The following is a 14460-nucleotide window of genomic DNA, read 5'->3' as shown; positions in this document are numbered from 1 at the left end:
GTCTCATAAAATCAGTCGCTGTGCCTGCTTGCTGGAAGCAATTTTGGCCAACTAAATAGTTCATTCACTCATTCCCTCTAGGTATTCAATAGTTTCTTGTTAGCTGATTGTTGCTTCCATAAAAAATAATCTCTTTCCTTTCCACAACTATTTAGGCAAGCTTACTTTCCATCATACTTGACACAAGATATATATATATATATGTGTATAATTATATATATAAAATATATATATTTATATATAAATTTTATATATAAATATATATAATTATATATATATAAAATTCAGATATATATTCAGATTTGCATATATAATCTGTATTGGTGTATGTATCTGAGAATAACATCTTACATCACAAAAAAGAGGAAAATATACTTTGATTTATTACCAGCCATCAGGCTTCTACCTTCACATTTCTAGTTCAGCCAAAAGTTTAAGTTCTTTCAGTGAACGGATTTCTCTAACCACTTTCATAACCCAAACAGTATCTTTACATTAAAGAGCTACAAGGCATTGAGAACCAAAATAAAGAGAAAACTTCCAGATGTTATGTTTGGCAATGTAAAGAATCTACAGATACAAATGTAAAAAAAAAAAAAAAATCAACAACTTGAAAAAAGAAAATAGAAAAATAAGGGAAAGAAAATGAAAAAAAATATACATATATAGAGTGTTCTGAGAACCCAAGCCTTCACTGTCAATCAAGAGGCCCTAGACATAGTTCTCTAGAATATCATTCAGCCCTTCAGGGATGTACCAAAGACCCTTCAAAAGAGAACCCAGTAGTAGCTTCCAGATGGAGGTGCCTGGCTAAGCATCCTATGCAACCACTGGGAATGCTTCCAAAGTTCACGTCCTATACAATTGCAAAAATGCTTTATTTTTTTCTTTAATATGAATCTTCCATATCTTAAAAAGATAAAAAAAAAAAAACTAAAAAATATCCTGCAATTACTCTGACTTCTTGTAAGTGAATTTTCTATAGTCAATAGAAAACATCAACTCCCAATTATTCAGATGTTATGTGTTTTTATGCCTACAATGAAGCCTAAATCAGGATTGGCACACTTTTTCTCTGTCAGATAGTAAATACTCAGGCGTGTGGACCATACCTTCTTTGCTGCAACTAGTCAACTTTGCTGTTGTAGGGGCTAGCAGCCATAGACGCTACATTATCAAATGGCCATAGCTCTATTCCTATGAAACTTGATTTATAAACACTGACATTTGAATTTCATGTAATTTCCAAATCATAAAATACTATTCTTCTGATTTTTTTTCAATAACTTAAAAATATAAAAATATATTTTTATCTTGTGGGCTGTACTAAAAACAACCTGTTTTTGGCCCTCTGGATATACTGTCCTGACCCCTGGCCTAGATTATCAGTTTGCAATTTGTGGCTCATAAACTCTATGTTGGTGGGTGGGAGAGGGGAGTTTTGAGCAAAGAGTTATTACAAGGAATCTTCAAATGAAGCACTGTCTCTAAACTAAATAAATAACCTGTCTCATGTATATGCTATTTATTTTTCAATGTATGTAGATATAATTGAAAGTAGTAAAATCAAAAAATCACAGTACCTTCAAGGAGTTTAACAAGATAGTACAAGATAGTCAAAAAGATTGTAATCCACCTACTCCTAAAGAGTTGTTTTATTTTGTGTTTGTTCACTAAGAGTGTACCAGCTTTAATCTTTAGAATGAAATTAGACACAAACAATAAGAGTGAATGAAAGGAGAAAGAAAGGGAGAAAGGAAGGAAGGAAGGAAGGAAGGAAGGAAGGAAGGAAGGAAGGGAGGAAGGGAGGGAGGGAACAAGGGAGGGAATGACAAAGGGAGGGGAAAAAGATCTGAACAAGGCAAGACCAAGCAAGACAATGAAAAATTGTTTGCTTTTTCACTGGGAAAAAGCAAACAATTAAGTGAGACAGAGAGACAGGCACTGTTCTCAGTAAAGCTCTCATGTTTCAAGTGATGATTTCTAATCCTTCCATGACAGATCAAACCATAACATGAAAACAATTAAATATTGGAGTCACAAATACGGAGTCACAAAAGTAACCAACAAAAAGGACTTGGGGTGCTGGGAAGATTATAATTATGTTAATAATATGGTGATAATAAATGAATAGGAGTAATAGGAGTAAGAAATAACATATATAGAAGTCCATTCTGGTATCTAATAGAACAGATGCAGTTAATTTGGCAAGTTGACAAAGAGAAAAAAACATTCGTGGATACTTGAGAAAATAAAAAATATTATTTTTACAAAGAAACTTAATTACAGATATGCTTGATTATGGCCACTGCAGTTTATTATATAACTAAATTGTTAACTTAAATCCAGCTGTGAGTAAATATGCTAAAATTTAAGTATGTATCATATCATACAATTTATTAAAGGTTACCCCATAATGAGATCCTAATAACTTAATCTTTAAATATATCTGACTATAAGTTGTATTTTATGGTTTCTGTATATTAAAAGGATATATATGGATGTGTATGTATCTTTATTGGTTTTCATGTTTTAACACAATCTAATATTGTAAAAATGAAAACTAATATTTTTAGGAATAAAGAAATTGACAACATGAAAAGGTTAGAACGAAAAAAAGAGAGAAGACAAACTTGAGAGGTGAGGAAGAGGGAAAAAGAAAAAAAGAAGAGGACAAGCAGAGGAGAAAGGAAAAGAAGCGACAGTGGATGTTTGGGGCCCATGCATGGAGAAGTGTTGTGTTTTCTTCTCTCAAGCTAATATTCTGGAGAAGAGGTATGGCAAACATTATCCATGAAGAATTAAAGAGGGTTTGAACACAAATAAGAGTTTAAGACATTTAAGCTCCATAAACTTAAATCGATACCTTCGATTAAGTTTCCCTTAAAGTGGAGGGAAGGGAGAATTTCTGATTGGAGTGATTTACCTTATGACATGATGAAGAGGTGGGAGGGATGCTGTCATATTATTTATATATGATGCTTCCAGACTTCTGGTATGGAGTTAATAAGTAAACAATATGGATCTTACCCCTTTCTTCAGAATATCCTGCTTCAAAGTAGCGCAGGTAATATGTATGTTGTTAACACACATGTTTATTTCTTTTCCTTCCCCATCCTTGTCTGTGGAGGGGTTTACTGACAACAGCATAGACCGAGAGATGTCCCCTCAGTGTCTAGTCTCCCTTTCTTCTTCGGTGACAGAAGTTCCAGCAGGGGACACAGCACTCCACTGAAGACTCTATTTCCCAGCTGTTTTTACTACCACAGGTGACCGTGTGACTAGGTTCTGTCAGTAAAAAGCAAGTGGAAGGGACTTTGTGATTTCCAGGGTCCACCTTTCAAAAGAACAGAGTATGCTCCCCTCTCCTCCTTCACTTCTTTCAATATCTTCCCTTTTCTTGAAGGCCATGGGGTGGCAGAAGCTAGAGTATTGATACTTGTATCCTACCTCTATCTCCATGACTTACTCTACATCGTTTCTCATAGCATATACTACCTTCTAATAACATAATGCACATTAGTTATTCATTACACTCATGTTGTCACTCTTCTGTAGGAAAAGTTAGCATTTTTTGGGGAGGGTTCCTGTTTTGTTTCCCTGGCACCTAAAACACCTCAAGATACGTAGAATGTGCTCACTAAATAATTATTGGATAAATGAATATTCATACAAACAGAATTAGGAAAGCTTGAAAAATTAGAAATTTATAAATAATCTTGAAATCTCTAGGAGCGACATTTAGTTTGGATTATGACCACTAAACAAATTGTCCTAGATATTTGCTTAAATACTCTTTCTTAACATGACCACTCTGTTTAATTTCTGTTTCTGAATTTTTGTTTGCTTGTTGTTTATGTGTAGCATAAAGAAGAAAGAGGGGGGAAAGGTATAAATCATTTATAGAATTTTTTTCTTTCAATCAAGATCCAAAGGAGAAAGAGGGTCAGAATTTGGACATTAAATAAAAAAAAAAAAAAAAGGAGAGGGGATCCTGGGTGGCTCAGTCGGTTAGGTACCTAACTCATGATTTCAGCTCAGGTCATGATCTTGTGGTGGTGGGATGGAGCCACTTGGGGCTCCAGGCTCAGTGCAGAGTTAAAAAAAAAAAAATGGAAAAAATGAAAAAAAATGGAAGAAAATGAGAGAGGAGAAGAGAAATATATATGGATTAGGCAACCAAACAATAATATTAGACAAATTCATACACATATACAAACCAAAAGGTATTTCTAGTTATTTCAGCTTGTGTGTGTGTATATATATATATATATATGTATATATATATATATACATATATATATATATTCACACCATCTTCATTTTAAATGGCTGCATTGTATTCTATATGTGGTAATTCTATCATTTCTTTGTTCATCACATGACAATACTGTGGTGAAAATCCTTTCTATATGGCTCCCAGTGTTTTCTACAGCAGTTGCCAAGAATTGAAGACACTGAGTCACAGAATACAAACAATTTCAAAATTTTAGTAAATACTAACAAATAACCCTTCACTGTCAGTAACCTTTATTGGAACAATAATTTAAAAGCATGTAAATATTAAGCATTGCACATGTCTAGACATTATTATGCTTCTAAATGATGGAAAACATACAACAATTAGCTCCACCTCATCAAGAGAAAATAAGCCAGAAAGAAGTAATTGACTTCATTATATCTTCTAGGATTAGGAATAAGCAAGCTTCAACCATTCATTGAAAAAAAAAAATTCATCTAGCCTATTATTGGCCAAGCACTCTTCTAATTATTGAGAATAAGATAGTGAAAAAAACACAGTCCTTGCTAACAAGGTATTTACACTCTAGCTGGGACAGTCAATACACAAATAAAAGAGTGAAAATAGACTATGACTTATGGTGGCAGGTGTTATGGAGAAATAGAACCCTGGATAAAGGGGTAAAGGTTAGGGGGATGAGAGACTGGTATTTACACACAATGATCAGAGAGGGAGTTTTGATAAGGTGTACTTAGATAAAAACTGAAGGATGTAAGAGAGTAAGTCATGTGGGTATCTGCGGGAATGGTACTGCAGGCAGCAGAAACAGCAACATAGCCAGCGTGGCTAAAGGGAGGGAATGAGGGGGAATAAGTATGAGAGAGGTCAGGAGTTGCAGGGGCACAACTGGTATGGTCTTTGAGTTTTACTCTGAGTTACAATGAGAGATTGTGAGCAGGGAAGTGACATGATCTACCTTTCAAGGCAGCTCCATTAAGAACAGAGTCTAAAGGGGAAGTTAGAAGGAGGGGCCAAATGTCCCAATTACTGTAACAATCCTGGCCATAGGTGGCAATGGCTGGAATTGGGAGGTAGCAGTAGGCAGGATGGGCATGGACAGGTTTTTAATTCCAATCAGATTCTCTCCTTTCCTTCTCTTTGTGCATTTTTCATTATAAATGCACATATTCATTATAAATGCATATGTTTTTCATTATAAATGCACAAGATTATTTTCACACATGCCAAAGATACACATCAAAATATAAGCAATATTCAATGAAAGATGAACAACTGAAACTAAGTTTTCCATAGAGTATCCTTCTATTGTTTTAGAGCAGACAAATGCAAAGATCAATCATGTCAATTTCTTAAACTCGAAGACAGGTTGTTTTCTGCCTGCAAAAGCCCAAGTAATCATCCTTTTATTTCCTTACAAGACTTTTAGTCCCTTTAGCATACAACCAAGAGAAGTGTTTATGGATGGTAGCTACTAATGAAAAAGTGGGTCTTTGGACACTGATTTATTAATTCCGTAGTGCCAAAAGTCGCACAAATAATGACCATGGAAACACAAATAAATTTTTACTTTTATTAGAAGGTCTGGCCAAGGATCAACATCTCCCCTGAAGAGAGCTTTTACATTTACAGCTGAATCCAATTACCCCTCTGCAGGACACTATAAAAGGAATAAGTGTGGTAGTGTGTGTGTGTGTGTGTGTGTGTACACATGTGTATGTTTACACATGTACGTGTTTAAATAACCACCCCCAGGCACGAAAAATACTCCCCAAATGACAGGTGTTGTTTTTACTATCACAGTAAGCAGATATATTTTGAAAAGCAATTTATCTTCAGTAAATTACAGTACTTTCTTTTTTCTTTTTTTCAAATAAACCACAAAAGTGGGCACATTCTGAAGGACTGATAGGCTTAATACACTGAGCCATCAACCATTTAGATCTCTTTATTTTCAATCTATGCTGTGACTCTGGAGGGGAAAGGAAAAACAACAACAAAACAAAACAAAACAACACAACAGGACCATGCAAATTCAGCAGCTCTAGGGGGAGGCTTTTCCCTGCCTGTTAATTTCTCAGGAAAAGGCAAGTCCTATTTTCTCCTGGACTATTTCCTCCTGACCTTACCAAAAAATGGCTAATATTCATTGAACATTTATTATATGCCTGGCAATATTTGTTAAGTCCTAAGACTCAACATAAATTAGCTCGTTTGATTATCACAATAATCATGATTCATCCCATTTTAGATGAGGACATTGCAGCCAGAAATGTTAAGCAACATTCCCAAGGTCTCCTAACAGGCAACAGGCTGACTGTGACTGGCAGTGTGACACAGAGATCCCTCGCCCGTTACGCCACACTCCTCCCTATCTATTTTTACAAGATTGCTCCGTGATGCTCTTGTGACCTATAGCATACCTTCCTCTATGGTCTCGTATCTTCTGTTCAACTTAATCCTTCACGTTTTGGATTCATTGAAAGAGTCCTTCTGCCCTTACTCTAACAGGCTGTCATTCAATTTCTTTCCTTTTTTGAAACATCATAATTTACTTTTAACAGAACATATTAAAAATCAGCATGTAACTGACAAAGGGCTGTAGACCTTGAAGGGGCTTTATCTTTCTATTTGTTATACCATCTGAGCTACTCTGGCAACAAAATTGATAGAGCACAACTAATCTCATTTTTTGCAATGGCCCTTCCAATAAAAACAAAAATGTAATTTTGATATGTGTGGATATGCGCATAAATAGAAATTTCCTACCCCCCACCTCCACCCAGCCATCCTCTTCACCATCGTGACAGCTGCTAAGTTTGCCCCATAACATGTGATATTCATTTTTACCAGGTCTATTTCTCTTTGAACTTGTCTTTCATGGATAAAGACCTAATTACCTTTAGATCCTGTTATTGTCTTGTCTTGTCTATGTCAGCTGCTCTAATGAACCCATGGTGATAGGAAAAAGATAATTCAGATCACTGGAGAGAAGGGCAAATAAATAGGAAGATGAAAAAACTCTTGTGGACATTATAAAGCTGAAAGTCAGATGTTTTAAGGGAATTACTTTTTGTTTATCAGGACCTGCTTTTCCGAGTACTCATAATTTTATTTTCTTGTGTTTCTTTTCAGTTCACATCTACATTTTTTGGCCTCCTAAAAGGGACATAGACTCAGGAAGCAGAAACACTTTTAACAAAGTCTCTGCCACTCCCCAGACATGTGATCCTAAGCAACTTATTCATCTTATTTCAGTCCCAGTTTCTTCATCTATAAAATGGAGGTAAACACGCATACAAAAAAAGTTGTCAGAGTAAACCAAAATATGTATAAAAAGAACCTAGGAGAGAGAACAGAACGTAGTATACATACATGTAAACATATACATGCTTAGTTGGTATAAATGATAGCTCCCCTTCCATGTTCATTCATAGTAACCTAGCATTTAATACGGATTATATACATAAATCAGGGCACACTGTATGGAGAAAAAATAAATTTTATTAGCAAAGACTATATATATCCATAGACAGAATAATTTGAAAGATTAGTTCACTTCTTGTTTAATAAAGAGAGATTTTAAAAAAAGCAAGCCTGAAAATGCCATACTTGAAAATGAGAAGTTTTAATATTATTTCAGAAGAATTTAAGTTCTGATAATTAAAAAATATAAATTAATATATATGGATGTCAAATCTAGGTCTAGACAAGTTGAAGAAGACAATATTAGCTCTAATAAAGTTTTCACATCCTGAATTGATTTCCAATAAAATATGTATTTTAGCATCTTTTATTCATGTTTCTCACTATTCACTCAGTGATATTTCCATTTGGTAAAAGATCGTGCAAGAAATATTGCTAGTGAATGCTAAAATAAGGGAAGGCTCTTTGCTTTAGATATAAACCCTTTCATGCCAACAGCTACTTTATCTGGCTATTAAAGGTCCTGTATGCATGGGAATACTTAGTACATATACCACACAACAGTGAAAGGTCTCCAACTTATGTCATCCAAAGCTATCGCTTTGTTTCTTTTTAGAAATGAAATATATTCTTTGCTAAGTCTTCTAGGACTGTGTGATGGTGGGAAAGTTACTCAACAACAAACCACTCATGATCCTCATCAGCAAAACATGATCAAATACTAGATTTTTCTCTATGCTTCTCCCAACTTTATTTACATTTATTAAACAGACATTAAACAATTATTTACTCTGTAAATATTTTACTCTGTAAAAAAAGCAAACAAACAGTATTGAACAGGGAGTCAGAAGAGGGAGAGAGAAGATGAATATTCATGGCCCTTCCACAAAGGATTTATAATCAGTGAGGTACATCATTGAGGCAACTATGCTCCACCTTTGGTTCAGTCTTCTTCCCATAAAAGAATAAAGTTGTGTCCCAGAGCCCCAGCACTTTCACTGACCATGCTGACCATGTATGATCAGCTCATAAATTGACAACAGATGAGAAAGTGGGCATAACTTACTTTCTGTAATCACTATTACCAGGAAAGAAGAGCAGTGCCCTTTTCCTACTAAAAGACATCTTTGGTTTCTTTGTGAAACAGAGATCACAACACTTCTGACATATAATTATTGCTTCAGATGATTCTGAATCCAGTTTAAATAATCACATTTAAATTGCTTGATTCTCCTGCTGGACCAGCTTCCCTGGGTGATATCCTGCTTCTAAGTCTCTAATTTCAGCAGTTTTGAGTAGAGGAACACACTGACTTTGAGGTGGACGCCTACCCTCATAGTCCTATTATTCAGTTGCAGTGTTGGGCTGCAGTTTAATTTCACCTTTCTTATTTCTGAAGTTGATGATAAACTTGCTTTTCTTTTTGATTCATTGCTTAACACATTTTAAATAACGAAAGGGGAAAGCTATCCTTTCATTCCCCAATCTTTAATTTTTCCAACTTTTAAAGTTATGTTTCAAAATTAAAGTGTCTTGTGATTTTTCTATCTCATAATGCAGAGTTCTTTTCATTCACAGCTTTAGAGAAGTTACCATTATTTTACTTCCCTTACTTCTGTCTTTGAAATCCCCTAAATGCCTTTGCAATTTCACATGGGCACAAGAACAAAGTAAAATTTGAAACGTAAGCATCCTCTCTGCTGATCTTGAATATCCAGTGGGAGTTTCCATTGTGTGATACAAAAATCTTAATTCATAGCAAATTTCTATTTCTGGGAGAATGCTGGTTCTAATAGAAGAACATAGAAACATCATGTAAATATTTAGGGACGGGAAAGGGTATATCATGAATATTCCTCCAACACATTTTACATTTGTCAGTTTATTTAAAATTGGAATTAATGCAATTATAACAAAGATAAAGAGTTTCAAAAGGAAAAGAATCAAGCTGCCTATTAATGTCATAGAAACTTGATGACTTCTTATGTAACCAAACACAAAAAAGTTGTTTTACAAATTTAATGGTGTCTAATATGTTCATTGAATTTCTGTAATTTCCTCTTTTAAAAAGTCTGTTTTATCATTGTCCTTGTTTCATTATACACACACACACACACACACAAACATACACACACACATATTTCTACCGTTGTTCTTTACCATTCACTCATCCTACTACTCACCAAGCTCAAGATTTGGAGATACGTTCTAGCTCTAAAATGGCTCATATCTCAGCCAAGATAATTTGTTGGTGAAACACAGACATACACTTGACATTAGCTTTCAATCAGTTAGGCTACAAAAAAGTAATATTGACCTATTTATAGAAACACAAAACAATGCACAAACTTTCATTATCCTGACTATTCAATTGTCACCAAAGATTCAAATACAGAGAAAAGTGCTGCTGGAGATAAAAAGACAGATGAATGGAAGATTGCAAACTAAGAACTGGCAGAATGTTTCTCTCTTTTTTGTAAGTCACTTCTTTCTGACCTCTTACCCTGTAATTCTCAAACCATCTGCCTTCTCCCATCAGTTTTTTTTTCCCCACATAGGAAGAAATAAATTAGTTCCACATTCTTCTTCTTTTAAATTTGCCTGCTGGAATTAAATTGAAATCATAATTGGAGTTCAGACTTCTCTTAAAATATAGAACAAAACCACTGTTTGAAATATGATTATAAAATAATATTCTAGATTTTAAACTTTAATTTTATTTATTTATTGCATTGTAAAATTAGTTCCATACTCTATAATATTTAAACTTGGGTTGTAACAAATAGAAAGAGGTAGCTCAAATTTAAAAAATAGCACATCTTTTATTTTTGTAAAATTTACAGTCTCAAATTTCTGCCAAAACATTCCATAATGAGTTCAACGATTCCATGTAAATCACAGAGTTAAAATAGTCATGCTCTAATATTGATAATTAACTAAACTGATATACAGATTTTCAGTATCATTCAACTTATGAAATACAGATGTGACATTTTTGTTTTCAGAATCTCCAGGGGGCAAAATTAAGTTGCACCTGAGACCACCAAGGGGCCACAACATAGTGACAAGTGTACTTCATCACTGATAAGCCACAAAGGCAGATGGACCATGTTATCCTCCTGCGAGTTTACCTCAGCACTATATGCCCTTCTCTAAGGCTCTAAACCTGCAAACTCCCCCTTTCTCAGCCAATTAATGCCTAATCTAATTTGGTCAAACAAAGAATAATTCCAAAACACATTATATAAGTAAAGTATCAGGCCACACCACACAAAAATAATAAAGAAAAATTTAAATGGAGAAAACATCCATATCCTTCTTTAATACAGACACTAGAGATCAGACCAGGAGTCCATCTAAAGATCATACAAAACCAAGATAAAAGATTTGTCTACAGAGCCCAGTCACCATAAAAATTTCACATCACTACTATGCCTCTATGCTGGCCCAGAATATGTAGAAATTTCTATTCTCTGATGTTACACCTACAAAGAGATTGCAGTCATTTAAATGACATTGTATGGAACATTGGCCTGCAAGTTTCCTCACCAACAATTTCATACATGGTCCTAAATGGACACATATCACTTCAACTCAGGGTCCAGAATTTCTCAACCTTGGCACTGTAACATTTCAGCCAGATAATTTTTCATTGTGCATTTTAGGATGCTTAGCAGTATCCCTGGCTTCTACCCATTAGTGCCAGTAGCACCTCCCTAAACCCCAGTGTGCCAACCAAAAATGTTTTCAGACATTGCCAAATGTACCCAGGATTGGGGTAGAGAGTGTGCACCAAATTGCCCTTGGATGATAACCACTACATTAGCTAAACTGGTTACATTTAGGTCTAACCTAAACTTCTGAGGTAAAGAGAAGTGCAATTCTGCCATATATCTGGAAGGCAAGGAAGCGGAAGTACTTCATGACTATTTCAAGAACTATTTCAATACAGCAATGATTCTCAAATTTTAGCGCTCATAGGGACGCGTGGGTGGTTCAGTCAGTTAGGGTCCAACTCTTGATTTCAGCTTAGGTCATGATCTCAGGGTTGTGAGATCAAGCCCCACATCAGGCTCTGTGCTACTCAGGGAGTCAGCTGGTCCCCCACTCGTTCTCTCTCTGTCTCCCTCAAAGGAATAAATGAATAAAATCTTTTAAAAATTTTTGGTGCTCACAGAATCACTCTGGCAACTTTTTTTATTTCAAATGCTTGAGTACCAATCTTAGAGATTTTAATTCTCAAGACCCCGTAACTGCTTTTCTAGCACTGAGGATGACATCATCAGATGGAAGCAGGCAGAGGACCTCACTCTGACACTGTGCTTAGAGGACCTGTTAAGGACAGTCAACTGCTTTTCAAGGAGAAGGAACTGGATATTGATATCAGCATTTACTGCATAGCTTTTAGAAATTTTGTTGTGTATATTGCTTATTTGTTTAACAAATATTTATTATGTATTTCAGTCTAGAAACACTGCAGCAAACAAAACCCACAAATATCTCTACCTTCATCAATTTGTTAGTAAGTTCAACAATTCTCAACAATTTCTTCCTTCCTTCTCTACTTCCTTTTTTCCATGGTCTCTCATTTTTTTCTTTTGCTTTTTCCCTAATTTTATAAAGTCCTAAATAATAGATTCTCTTGAGAGATTAGTCCATGTAAATACCAGATAACTGGATTTAAGTAACTGTGATTTTCTTTTCCTTATGTATTTTGTATATTCCTGCATTTTCTTCATGTCCTAATTTAATTAAGAACTGCCTTTTTAATTGTTTTTCCTTTCTTTGAAAGAGCAAGCAAGCTTTTGGATAAGTTAACATTTCTTTAATTTTCTTTTAAGGGCATTGACTTTCTTCTGAACTGTTTTGGCTATATCCCATTTGTGTTCACAAATTTAAATGATATTATTTTATATACTTTTTTGTAATCTTCATTTTAATTCTCCCTTCTTTCTAGGAATTGTTTAAGAAATATACATTTAATTCTCAGGTCATTATATCTATTACTTATTTTTTAATGTTGTGAAGAATTTCTACCTAATTGCTTTGAGACCAGAAAATATTGTCTGTAAAATTTCTAGTTTTTAAATTTATTACTATCTATGGCCAAAACTATGGTCATTTTTGTAAATGTCCAATGGGTAGTTGAATTGGTGGCATAGTCAACAAACTTTATCGTGGTTCATGTAATTTCTTTAGTTTCTGATATTAATCTCCGTTGACATTTGTATCTGTGTGCATGCATATGTATATTTGAGATTTCTCCCTTTATCAGGGTTAACCAGTGATTTGGCTAATTTTAAGAGACAGCTTTTGATCAAGAGAGGAGGCTGAGAAGATGGTTAGTGAGAGGACTCTCAACTCACCTCCTCCCACAGATACAAATAGATAATCTCACATCAGGATAAATAACCCAAAAAATGACCCAAACACTGGCAGAACAAACTCCACAACTAAAGGTAGAGAAGAGACCACATCAAAGAGGGTAAGAAGGGCAGGGACTGTGGTGCAGAGCAAAACCAACCACAACAGTCTGTGGAGGGGGAGGGAGCCTCGGGCATGAAGAGGGGAGAGAAACAGACTATCACACCGGAAACCCATATGGGGAACATGGAGCCCTGTAACACTTAGCTTTGAATGCAAGAGAGGCTGGATTTCATGAGTTCTTACTACCAGCAGGACCTAAGGCCTGGAATTTTAAAAATCAGCAGGTTAGGTCCTAGGAGAGCCCAGGAGGGCATAGGAACCTGAGTTTCGCCCTTAAAGAGACAGCAGACAAATAGCCCATGGAGTTAAACCACAGAAGCAGCAGTTTGAAAAACGCACGGGCCATATGGCAGAAAGAGCTATTTACTTACCTTAGAGCATGTCCCAAAGGAGCAGAGATCACAGGAAGACCCCCCTTCAGGAACAAAGGAGCTGACCAGTGCCATTTCCCACCCTGACTCTCAGCATACACACAGGTGACCTGCAGGAACCAGCACAGTAGCAACGTTCACTACCTAACTTGCCTAAACCAAGCCCCACCCTCTGCTCTTCAGGTGCTGTGCTCTTTACAGTCACACCTGCCTCAGTTCCAGCACTGCAGGTCCCCTCCCCCAGAAGACTAGCACAAACCTTGCCAACACTGCATCTCTCAATTACAGTGCTTTGCGGGGCTCAGTCCCAGCAGGAGCCACTGTAGCAGTGGTGGTGGACACTGCAGAAGCCTAAGGTGAACCTTATTAAAACTGTGCACCCTACCCATGCAGCTCTGGTCCTTAAAGCACCAGCTGTAGGTCTCATTTCCCAAACAGACCAGAACATACCATATTAAAACTGCACATCCCACCCTAGCCAGGGACCAAACACTGCTCATAACAGGCAAGGAGAGCCTGTATAGACAACTGGACTGAAGGAAAAAGCAGCCAGGACACAACAGTAGAGCACACGCAACACATACAGGAGACACCCCTTGAAACACCAGGTTCTAGGGAAAAAGGAAACTTCACTGCAGGGCAGTATAGGACCTCTTCTTCATAAGGCCATTACTTTCAAGAGCAAGAGACATAGCCAACTTTCCTAACACACAGAAACAGACACACAGAGACAAAATGAGAAGACAGGAATATGTCCCAAATGAAAGAACAGGACAAAACCACAGCAAAAGACCTAACTGAAACATATATAATATGCTGGATAGAGAATTTAAAGTAATGATCATAAAGATACTCACTGGACTTGAGAAAAGAGTGGAGGACATCAGTGAGACCCTTAACAAAGAGATGGGGGGAAAA

At 35.9% G+C, this 14460-nt stretch overlaps 1 long non-coding RNA gene across 1 annotated transcript in view; it reads right to left on the bottom strand.

Annotated features, from left to right (window-relative positions):
- Positions 1-14254, bottom strand: part of LOC121101865 — a 159086-nt gene extending 144832 nt beyond the window's left edge. The window contains exon 1 of the long non-coding RNA XR_005833892.1: positions 13543-14254. This is a non-coding gene — a long non-coding RNA (uncharacterized LOC121101865). The remainder of the gene's footprint in view (positions 1-13542) is intronic.
- Between the last annotated feature and the right edge of the window lie 206 nt (positions 14255-14460).

Source organism: Ursus maritimus, unplaced genomic scaffold, assembly GCF_017311325.1.
Source record: "Ursus maritimus isolate PB19 unplaced genomic scaffold, ASM1731132v1 scaffold_11, whole genome shotgun sequence".
In the NCBI taxonomy this organism is placed as follows: domain Eukaryota; kingdom Metazoa; phylum Chordata; class Mammalia; order Carnivora; family Ursidae; genus Ursus; species Ursus maritimus.
Note: the sequence above shows the minus strand (reverse complement) of the source record. Positions and strands in the feature narration are given on the sequence as shown.